We start from the raw sequence: 12,903 nt of genomic DNA on the forward strand, positions 1-12,903 counted from the left end.
TTAATTGAATATTTTAAAATATATATTTAAAACAAAACTTACAGCTTCTAGACGGACTCCTGCATGAGGTTTTTGTCCGGTTCTGTGAAGCATGGGCAAATGACCATCTTTATCCTTCGTCCTTCGAGAAGCTGAGCACGAATTGGCCTTTCTGATCGAAGAGGGGTCCTCCCAATAGGCGATGAGGCCATCCCACACATTCGTCGTGAGCTCAGTGGGCTTTCCCTCATACCCGTAGATCTCCCACTTGTCCTTCCAATCAGAGACTGTGTTGCAAAGGCGTATCTTTTCCTTTGCAACGAATTCCGCCTTCACCCTCTCGGTGATTCCCAAAGACCAATGCCACTTTTGCTGAAACATAAAAATTACAATTAATAATAGACATTAAAAATATATATATATATATATATATATATATATATATATATATATATTTAAAAGTGAAAATTTAATTAAATGTAAAAATCTTACCGCAAAACATTTAAACCACGTGATCTTAACGTGATTTAGTGTCTTGCTCCAGTTCGGGTATGCCCCGTCGTAGTAACCCTTAATCGTCGCCGAAACGCTCCGGCTAACACGGTTGTTAGCCCCAAACCTGAAAAAAAACAATTTAACCGTTACAAAATAAAAATTAATTAAAATTTAAAGTAATAAAAATTAATAACTTACCAATAAGTTCCTCGGGGTCTATCGGGGTCTAGAACATCCAAACCCTCCCGTCCAGGCTGGGCAAGCAAATCCTCCACCGTATATCTCGCGAAGGGAGCATATGAAGGCACACGCAAATCCGGATGAACTGCACCTTCTGGGACAGGCTCAGGTGCAGCCGCTGGAGGAGGAGGTGGAGGCATCTGCGGTGGAAGAGGAGGACTCGAAAAAACTCTCTGAGAAGCCTGAGAGTCTGGAACTGCATCGGAAGACGATGGACCGGAATAAGATGTACCAGAACCATCGCCAAACAACTGGGCATAAGTAGGTGCTGCTGGTTTCCTTCTAGGAGCCATCTAAAAAAAATTTAAATAAATTTAATCAATTATGACGACATAATTAAAAAATTATTCCGTTACCTAACTAATCACCTAAACTATAGGATTCCGTCATCTAACTAATCACCTAAACTAATTATCTAAATAATCACCTAAACTAATTACCTAACTAATTAATAACCTAAACTAACTTTAAAAAAAAAAAAAGGAGGGAAGAGAATGTACCTTAGGGAGAGGAGAGGAGTTTAGGAGGAATGGACGAGGCAGCCTCGTCTCGGCGTCCCAATATATAAAAAATGTTTCGTCGTAAACGCGACGTAACATTACGACAAAGTTACCAGGCCCGCGATTTTTCATTTACGATGAAGTTACCAGGCCCGCGTTTTCGATTTACAACGAAATTACGTCGAAACATCGGTTTACGACGAATTTACAAGGCCCACGTTTACGACGAAGTTACCAGGCCCGCGTTTTTCCATTGACGACGAAATTACGTGGAAACATCGGTTTACGACGATTTTACAACGCTTAACCCTAAACACCGAGAATGAAATCCCTAAACCCCAAAGTCACATATCATGTAACATCATATCTCTTCTTCTCTACTACTTTGTGCTCTTTCTCCAACATAAACTCTAAAACCCTAAAACTCCAAATAATTTTTTTAAAATTAACACAAATACATATTATATAAAACAACATTTGTTACACATGCATTAGGATGGTAAAAAACAATATTTCTTTAAACATACGTTACAATAGAGAAATACAACATCAGAGACATATATTACATCACTCTAAATCGTTTTCATTCTCATCAATATTACATCACTCTAAATCGTTTTCGTTCTCATCACTATCATTACAATCATCTCCGAAGGCAACCCAAGACTATAAACCAATTTCTGAATCTCATAATAAGATTCAGCAGACACGTTGTCTTCTGGCAAATACTCTTTAAACAACTCCGCCCATGCATCCATGCAATTCTCAGGTAAATTATGATCCGTTTTAATATTCATCATCCTAGCTGCTAGAGACAATTTAGAGAGACCTTCTCTACAACCAGTGTAGATTGGTTGATTTGCAGCATCTAGCATTTCATAAAACCTTTTTGCATCCAAATTAGGTTCTTCTACATTTCCAGTTCCATCAGCTATTGTTGTAGTTGTTTCTAAAAATGCATCACTAATCATATCTTGAACCCTATCATGATCTACCATCTGCTCATGATCTTGATGATAATTATATTCATTATGCAAATGATTCGGTTCTTCACTATGTTGACCATCCTCAAAATTATTATTACTACTACTAGCTTCATTTCCCCCATAACCATCTCCATGTTGATACCATATGTAGTACTGTGGTGTAAATCCTCTGTTTACTAAATGCTTCCATACAGTTTCACTACGTGCAAATTTTGAATTCTTGCATTTCCGACAGGGGCAGAACATCTTACCGCTTTCCTGTGTGATCGGTGTACAGCCCGCCTAGTGCATGAATGTCTCTAGCCCGCTCAGAAATGCGTTCGTCACCCTCCCGTCGGAATCTTTGTGCAAATACATCCAACTCCGTAACTCGTAAATACTACCGCCACCGGCCATTTTTTTCTTAGATTTTTTTTTGAAATCTTTTTTTTCTGATTTTTTTTTTCGGATTTTTTTTTCTCCCGTTTGTGTGTTGTGAGGAAGAGAGTTGTGGGAAATGACATATATATAGAGAAATTTTCGAGTTGGGTAGTTGAAATATAACAACGATTTTACAAGGAATATTTTACATGAATTTTACATGGTTTTAACATATTATTTACAACGACTTTACGATGAAATTATGTAAGTTAAAGCACATTGAATACACATTTTCACCTAAATATAACGGTAACATGCTTCATTGTAATGTCGATGTAATGATTACGACGTATTTCTCATTCCACGTACATTCGTCGTAAACTTACATGGAGTTTACGACGAAATCAGTTCGTCGTAAATTTACATGGCGTTTACGACGAAAGTTATATTCCTCGTAATTTCGTTGTAAAGACCATGTAAATTTACGACGAAATATTTTCGTCGTAAATGTTCGTTGTTACGGACACGTTTTCTTGTAGCGAATACATTTATATAGTAGTGTTAGTTATGTTTCTTACAGCTTACTTTTTAATTGTTACTACATAATTCCCTAACATTTTTTGCCACCTCATGTTGAACAGTTTAGTTTCTTGGACACTAGTATAGACTATAGTATAGAGTAATTAGATTGCTTTGAAGTTTACACTTTACCAAATCGGTTTACAAAAAAAGAAAACTTTACCAAATCGGCCAGGTTTTCGCTTTAATTTTTGTTATTTATTTGTTCTTGGTAGAAATTTAATCGACGTATTGTTTACGTAAATGCATGTCTAGAATTTGTCAAAAAAAAAGAAGAAAATGCATGTCTAGAATTTTCTTATTCTGGAAACAATATTACGTCATTTCAAGTCAAACAACACTTATGTGTTGTCAAAAATGACAAAACCGGTATCTTGGTAACTTTATTACATAACCGAACCGAATAACGTAGTAGTAGTGGATAGTCTCTCTCATTCAATTGCCAAATTCTCTGCTTCACATCTGATCGAGTCGAACATTGGAGTCGATAAGTAACGTTCACCACCACTTGGGAAAACTACCTGAATACCGGACGAGATATCGATAACCGAGTTATTCACTTTAAAATCCGGTTTCATTTCGGTTTAAAGATAAAAGGTTGGTTTATAGCTCTGTTTCACTTACAACTATGAGCTTCCCAGCGTTTTCTGGCCGTTTTGCCACCTTTATCGCAGCGGCTGCAGCAGCTCCGGAAGATATTCCAACCTGACAGACAATAACACTTATCATAAAAGTTGGTTTTTATGGTTTAAACCAAAAAGAGAATCAATAAACCGACAGATTATACCAGCAATCCTTCTTTCAGGGCAAGAAGTTTGGCTGTTTTAATTGCTTCCACACTTGTCACCTGAAAATGGATATTGCAAACTTTTCAGTCTTCTCATGGAGTTCAAAAAAATAAAGTTGTGTACAATGAAAGAGAGTTTAATATACATTAATACAAATGTAGAATGTGTTTAGAAATTTTAAAACAACACTAAAGATCATATGCTTAAGTATATAGAGCATTTACCGAAAAACTCAACATTTTCGTTGGGGGGGTTAACACATAGATTTTGAGAAAAATTCAAAAATATGAAAATACTGTTTTAATGCATAGTTGCATCCTTCACTAACATATGATGAAGTTCAAAGAGGTTTGCAACTTTTGTTGTCTCCGTTTCTCTAGAAATTAGCGATTTTATAGTGGTTAGTCCACTAATTTAGGGAGTATTATGAAGTTTTACTAAATTAATTGACAAAAAATTAAAACGATGTCCACGTACCATGAAAGAGAGTTTAATATACATTAATACAAATGTTGAATGTGTTTACTAATTTTAAAACAACACTAAAGATCATAGGCTTCAGTATATAGAGCATTTCCCGAAAAACTCAATATTTTCGTATGGGTTAACACATAGATTTTGAGAAAAATTCAAAAATATGAAAATACTGTTTTAATGCATAGTTCATCTTTCACTAACATACGATGAAGGTCAAAGAGGTTTGGAACCTTTTTGTCTCCGTTTTTCTAGAGAATATCGATTTTATAGTGGTTAGTCCACCAATTTAGGGAGTATTATGAAGTTTTACTAAATTAATTGACAAAAAATTAAAACGACGCCCATGTACCATGAAAGAGAAGTTTAATATACATTAATATAAATGTAGAATGTGTTTAGAAATTTTAAAACAACACTAAAGATCATAGGCTTCAGTATATAGAACATTTACCGAAACACTCAATATTTTCGTAGGGGTTGTTAGTTAACACATAGATTTTGAGAAAAATTCAAAAATATAAAAAGACTGTTTTAATGCATAGTTCATACTTCACTAACATATGATGAATGTCAAAGAGGTTTGGAACCTTTATTTTCTCCGTTTTTCTAGAGAATAGCGATTTTATAGTGATTAGTGCACCAATTTAGGGAGTATTATGAAGTTTTACTAAATTTATTAACAAAAAATTAAAACGACGCCCATGTACCATGAAAGAGAGTTTAATATACATTAATAAAAATGTAAAATGTGTTTAAAAATTTTAAAGCAACTCTAAAGATCATGGGCTTAAGTATATGGAGAATTTACCGAAAAACTCAATATTTTCGTAAGGGTTAACACATAGATTTTGAGAAAAATTCAAAAATATGAAAATACTGTTTTAATACATAATTGCATCCTTCACTAACATATGATAAAGTTCAAAGAGGTTTGAAACTTTTGTTGTCTCTGTTTCTCTAGAAATTAGCGATTTTATAGTGGTTAGTCCACCAATTTAGGGAGTATTATGAAGTTTTACTAAATTAATTGACAAAAAATTAAAACGGCGCCCATGTACCATGAAAGAGAGTTTAATATACATTAATAAAAATGTAAAATGTTTTTAGAAATTTTAAAGCAACACTAAAGATCATGGGCTTAAGTATATAGAGAATTTACCGAAAAACTCAATATTTTCGTAAGGGTTAACACATAGATTTTGAGAAAAAATCAAAAATATGAAAAAACTGTTTTAATACATAATTGCATCCTTCACTAACATATAATGAAGTTCAAAGAGGTTTGAAACTTTTGTTGTCTCCGTTTCTCTAGAAATTAGCGATTTTATAGTGGTTAGTCCACCAATTTAGGGAGTATTATGAAGTTTTACTAAATTAATTGACAAAAAATTAAAACGATGTCCATGTACCATGAAAGAGAGTTTAATATACATTAATACAAATATATAATGTGTTTAGAAATTTTAAAACAACACTAAGGAACATAGGCTTAAGTATATAGAACATTTACCGAAAAACTCAATATTTTCGTTAACACATAGATTTTTGAGAAAAAATCAAAAATATGAAAATACTGTTTTAATGCATAGTTGCATCATTCACTAACATATTAAGAAGTTCAAAGAGGGTCTCCGTTTTTCTAGAAATTAGAGAATTTATAGTGGTTAGTCCACCAATTTAGAGAGTATTATGAAGTTTTACTAAATTAATTGACAAAAAATTAAAACGATGCCCATGTCCCATGAAAGAGAGTTTAATATACATTAATACAAATGTAGAATGTGTTTAGAAATTTTAAAACTACACTAAAGATCATATGCTTCAGTATATAGAACATTTACCGAAAAATTCAATATTTTCGTATGGGTTAACACATAGATTTTGAGAAAAATTCAAAAAATATGAAAATACTATTTTAATGCATAGTTTCATCCTTCACCAACATATGATGAAGTTCAGAGAGGTTTGGAACTTTTGTTGTCTCCTTTTCTCTAGAAACTAACTATTTTATAGTGGTTAGTCCACCAATTTAGGGAGTATCATGAAGTTTTACTAAATTAATTGACAAAAAAAAATAAAACGATGCCCGTGTACCATGAAAGAGAGTTTAATATACATTAATAAAAATGTAGAATGTGTTTAGAAATTTTAAAACAACACCAAAGATCATAGGGTATATAGAACATTTACCCAAAAAACTCAATATTTTCGTAGGGGTTTAACACATAGATTTTGAGAAAAATTCAAAAATATGAAAATATTGTTTTAGTGCATAGTTGTATCCTTCACTAACATATTATGAAGGTCAAAGAGGTTTGGAACCTTTTTTGTATCCGTTTTTCTAGAGAATAGTGATTTTATAGTTGTTAGTCCACCAATTTCGGGAGTATTATGAAGTTTTACTAAATTAATTGACAAAAAATTAAAACGATGTCTATGTACCTTGAAAAAGAGTTTAATGTACCTTAATATAAATTTAGAATGTGTTTAGAAATTTTAAAACAACACTAAAGATCATAAGTTTAAGTATATAGAGCATTTACCGAAAAACTCAATATTTTCGTAGAGGTTAACACATAGATTTTGAGAAAAAATCAAAAATATTAAAATACTGTCTTAATGCATAATTGCATCCTTCACTAACATATTATGAATGTCAAAGAGGTTTGAAACTTTTTTTGTCTCCGTTTCTCTAGAGAATAGCGATTTTATATGGGTTAGTCCACCAATTTATTGAGTATTATGAAGTTTTACTAAATTAATTGAAAAAAAATAAAAAGATGCTTCTGTACCATAAAAGAGAGTTTAATATACATTAATATAAATGTAGAATGTGTTTAGAAATTTTAAAATAACACTAAATATCATAGGCTTAGTGTATAGAATATTTACCGAAAAACTCAATATTTTCGTAGGGGGTTTACACATAGATTTTGAGAAAAACTAAAAAAATATGAAAATACTGTTTTAATGCATAGTTAATGCTTCACTAACATATTATGAATGTCAAAGAGGTTTGGAACCTTTTTTCCGTTTTTCTAGAGAATAGCGATTTTATAGTGGTTAGTCCATTGATTTCGGGAGTATTATGAAGTTTTATTAAATTAATTGACAAAAAAATAAAATGATTCTTGTGAACCATGAAAGATAGTTTAATATACATTAATAAAAATGTAGAATGTATTTAGAAATTTTAAAACAATACTAAAGATCATAGGCTTAAGTATATAGATCATTTACTAAAAAATTCAATATTTTCGTAGGGGGTGGGTAACACATAGATTTTGAGAAAAAATTAAAAAATATGAAAATATTGTTTTAATGCATAGTTGCATCCTTCACTAACATATAATGATGTTCAAAGAGGTTTGGAACTTTTGTTGTCTTCGTTTCTCTAGAAATTAGCGATTTTAAAGTGGTTAGTCCACCAATTTAGGGAGTATTATGAAGTTTTACTAAATTAATTGACAAAAAATTAAAACGATGCCCATGTACCATGATAGAGAGTTTAATATAAATTAATACAAATGTAGAATGTGTTTAGTAATTTTAAAACAACACTAAATATCATTGGCTTCAGTATATAGAACATTTACCGAAAAATTCAATATTTTCGTATGGGATTAAGACATAGATTTTGAGAAAAGTTCAAAAATATGAAAATACTGATTTAATGCATAGTTCATCATTCACTAACATACGATGAAAGTCAAAGAGGTTGGGAACCTTTGTTGTCTCCGTTTTTCTTGAGAATAGCGATTTTATAGTGGTTAGTCCACCAATTTAAGGAGTATTATGAAGTTTTACTAAATTAATTGACAAAAAATTAAAACGATGCTCATGTACCATGAAATAGATTTTAATATACATTAATACAAATGTAGAATATATTTAGAAATTTTAAAACAACACTTAAGATCATAGGCTTCAGTATATAGAACATTTACTCAAAAACTCAATATTTTCTTAGGGGTTAGTTAGTTAACACATAGATTTTAAGAAAAAATCAAAAATATGAAAATACTGTTTTAATGCATAGTTCATCGTTCACTAACATATGATGAATGTCAAAGAGGTTTGAAACCTTTTTTTTTTCCGTTTTTCTAGAGAATAGCGATTTTATAGTGGTTAGTCCATTAATTTAGGGAGTATTATGAAGTTTTACTAAATTAATTGACAAAAAAATAAAACGATGCTTGTGTACCATGAAAGAGAGTTTAATATAAATTAATACAAATATAGAACGTGTTTAGAAATTTTAAAACAACACTAAAGATCATAGGCTTCAATATATAGAGCTTTTACCTAAAAATTCAATATTTTCGTACGGGTTAACACATAGATTTTGAGAAAAATTCAAAAATATGAAAATACTATTTTAATCCATAGTTGCATCCTTCACCAACAAATGATAAAGTTCAAAGAGGTTTGGAACTTTTGTTGTCTTCTTTTCTCTAGAAACTAACTATTTTATAGTGGTTAGTCTACCAATTTAGGGAGTATTATGAAGTTTTACTAAATTAATTGACAAAAAATTAAAAAGATGCCCATGTACCGTGAAAGAGAGTTTAACATACTTTAATACAAATGTAGAATGTGTTTAGAAATTTTTAAACAGCACCAAAGATCATAGGCTTCAATATATAGAACATTTACCGAAAAACTAAATATTTTCGTAGGAGGTTATAACACATAGATTTTGAGAAAAATTCAAAAATATGAAAATACTGTTTTAATGCATAGTTGGATCCTTCACTAACATATTATGAAGGTCAAAGAGGTTTGAAACCTTTTTTGTATCCGTTATTCTAGAGAATAGCAATTTTATAGTGGTTAGTCCACCAATTTCGGGAGTATTAAGAAGTTTTACTAAATTAATTGACAAAAAATTAAAACGATGCCCATGTACAATGAAAGAGAGTTTAATATAGCTTAGTAAAAATGTAGAAAGAAAATAATGGAAAAAGTTGGATTCAATTGTCAACTACTCCTATCGGAAATAGGGTTTGGTTACTTCCACAACAAGGGGAAGCTCTCATTAATTAGTTGATGAGGGGAAGTGGAGTGGTGAGGCGGGGTTAAGAAAGATAAGAAAATTTCAGGGTAGCAAACATTCTCTAGAATTTCTCTTTCTAATCGTAACTAAATCTTCAGATCTATTTTTTGAAAACCCATCAATTTCATTTTTGTTGCATATGCATAATTGTAGAAGAGATTTTTTTGTAATGATAATGTGAATGTGTTTAGAAATTTTAAAACAACACTAAAGATCATAAGCTTCAGTATATAGAGCTTTTAGCGAAAAACTCAATATTTTCGTAGAGATTAACACATAGATTTTGAGAAAAATTCGAAAATATTTAAATATTGTCTTAATGCATAATTGCTTCAGTCACTAACATATGATGAATGTCAAAGAGGTTTGGAACTTTTATTGTCTCCGTTTCTCTAGAGAATAGCGATTTTCTAGTGGTTAGTCCACCAATTTAGGGAGTATTATGAAGTTTTACTAAATTAATTGACAAAAACTTAAATCGATGCTCATGTACCATGAAAGAGAATTTAATATAAATTAATGCAAATGTTGAATATGTTTAGAAATTTTAAATCAACACTAAAGATTATAGGTTTCAGTATATAGAACGTTTACCGAAAAACTCATTATTTTCGTAGGGGGTTAGTTAACACATAGATTTTGAGAAAAATTCAAAAATATGAAAATACTGTTTTAATGCATAGTTCATCTTTCACTAACATATGATGAATGTCAAATAGGTTTGGAACCTTTTTCCTCCGTTTTTCTAGGGAATAGCGATTTTATAGTGGTTAATCCACCAATTTAGGGAGTATTATCAAGTTTTACTAAATTAATTGACAAAAAAATAAAACGATGCTTCTGTACCATGAAAGAGAGTTTAATATACATTAAGACAAATGTAGAATGGGTTTAGAAATTTTAAAACAATACTAAATATCATAGGCTTAAGTATATATAGTATTTACTGAAAAACTCAATATTTTTGTTGGGATTAACACATAGATTTTGAGAAAAAAATCAAAAATATGAAAATACTGTTTTAATGCATAGTTGCATCCTTCACTAAAATATGATGAAGTTCAAAGAGGTTTGGAACTTTTGTTGTCTCCGTTTCTCTACAAATTAGCGATTTTATAGTGGTTAGTCCACCAATTTACGGAGTATTATGAAATTTTACAAAATTTATTGGCAAAAAATCAAAACAATGCCCATGTACCATGATAGAGAGTTTAATATACATTAATACAAATTTTGAATGTGTTTACTAATTTTAAAACAACACTAAATATCATAGGTTTTAGCATATAGATCATTTACAGAAAAATTCAATATTTTCGTATGGGTTAACACATAGATTTTGAGAAAAAAATCAAAAATATGGAAATTTTGTTTTAATGCATAGTTCATCATTTACATATGATGAAGGTCAAATAGGTTTGGAACTTTTGTTGTCTCCGTTTTTCTTGAAAATAGCGATTTTATAGTGGTTAGTCCACCAATTTAGGGAGTATTATGAAGTTTTTAATTGAAAAAAAATTAAAACGATGCCCATGTACCATGAAATAAAGTTTAATAAACATTAATACAAATGTAGAATGTATTTAGAAATTTTAAAACAACACTAAAGATCATAGGCTTCAGTATATAGAACATTCACCGAAAAACTCAATATTTTGGTAGGGGTTAGTTAACACATAGATTTTGAGTAAAATTCAAAAATATGAAAATATTGTTTTAATGCATAGTTCATCCTTCACAAACATATGATGAATGCTAAAGAGGTTTGGAACCTTTGTTTTCTCTGTTTTTCTAGAGAATAACGATTTTATAGTAGTTACTTCACCAATTTATGGAGTATTACGAAGTTTTACTTAATTAACTTGGTGTTTTGCCCGCATATACGGGCATAATCTTCTTATTAGTTTTTGTTTTACTAATTTAAAACCAACATAATAAGTTTTTTTTTATGTTTTCAAATAGTTAAATCAAACATCAAAATATTGATATATGCTAAATATTGTTTCGTAGATCAAACATCAAAATATATGTTAAAAAATACTCATATCTTAGAAATAGTTTAGAAAATATCTTTATATAAATGTTTTTTCTTGACTAATACTGTATTTAATTATAAATTATTTGGTATCTTAATTTTTAACTGTTATAATAAAAATATTGTTTCCCGATAGCAACACAATATATATATATATATAACTTATCTTATTTTTAATATGTTTTTTGATAATTGTATTATATTATTTTATAATAAATTATTTAATATAACATATAAATTTAATATTATTAAATAAAAGTCATTTTTAATTATATATAAAACTCATTAAGGGTATTGTTTAAATTAATAAATTAGTGAATAAGTTAGAAACTAATAATAAATCAATAACCCAACTAAAACTATAAAACCTAATAAAAATATGATAAATAAGAAAAATTAACTAAATATTTAATATAACATATAAATTAATATTATTAAAATAAAATTTGTTTAAATTATATTTAAGATTCGATAAGGGTTTTTTTTAAATTAATAAATTAGTAACTCAACTAAAAACTAATAATAACTCAATGATTTAGCTAAAACTTAATAAAAACATGATAAATAAGTAAAATTGCCTAAAATTATGGATAAGATGACAAATCAGCAAATTCACTTCTCAAATAATAGTATAGATTGACAAAAAAATAAAACGATGCTTGTAAACCATGAAAGAGAGTTTAATATACATTAATATAAATGTAGAATGTGTTTAGTAATTTTAAAACAACACTAAAGATCATAGGCTTCAGTATATAGAATATTTATCAAAAAACTCAATATTTTCTTAGGGGATATCACATATATGTTGAGAAAAATTCAAAAATATGAAAATACTGTTTTAATGCATAGTTGCATCATTCACTAACATATTATGAAGGTCAAGGAGGTTTGAAAGCTTTTTTGTATCCTTTTTTCTAGAGAATAGCGATTTTAGAGTGGTTAGGCCACCAATTTCGGGAGTATTATGAAGTTTTACTAAATTAATTGAAAAAAAAATAAAACGATGCCCATGTACCATGAAAGAGAGTTTAATATTCATTAATACAAATGTAGAATGTGTTTGGAAAATTTTAAACAACACTAAAGATCATAGGCTTCATTATATAGAGCATTTACCGAAAAATTCAATATTTTCGTGGGGGGGGTTAACACACAGATTTTGAGAAAAATTCAAATATATGAAAATAATGTTGTAATGCATAGTTGCATCCTTCACCAACATATGATGATGTTCAAAGAGGTTTATAACTTTTGTTGTCCGTTTATCTAGAAAATAACGATTTTATAGTGGTTAGTTCACCAATTTAAGGAGTATTATGAAGTTTTACTAAATTAATTGACAAAAAATTAAAATGATGCCCATGTACCATGAAAGAGAGTTTAATATACATTAAAACAAATGTAG

The sequence above is a fragment of the Brassica napus genome, chromosome C5 (genome assembly GCF_020379485.1).
Source record: "Brassica napus cultivar Da-Ae chromosome C5, Da-Ae, whole genome shotgun sequence".
In the NCBI taxonomy this organism is placed as follows: Eukaryota; Viridiplantae; Streptophyta; class Magnoliopsida; order Brassicales; family Brassicaceae; genus Brassica; species Brassica napus.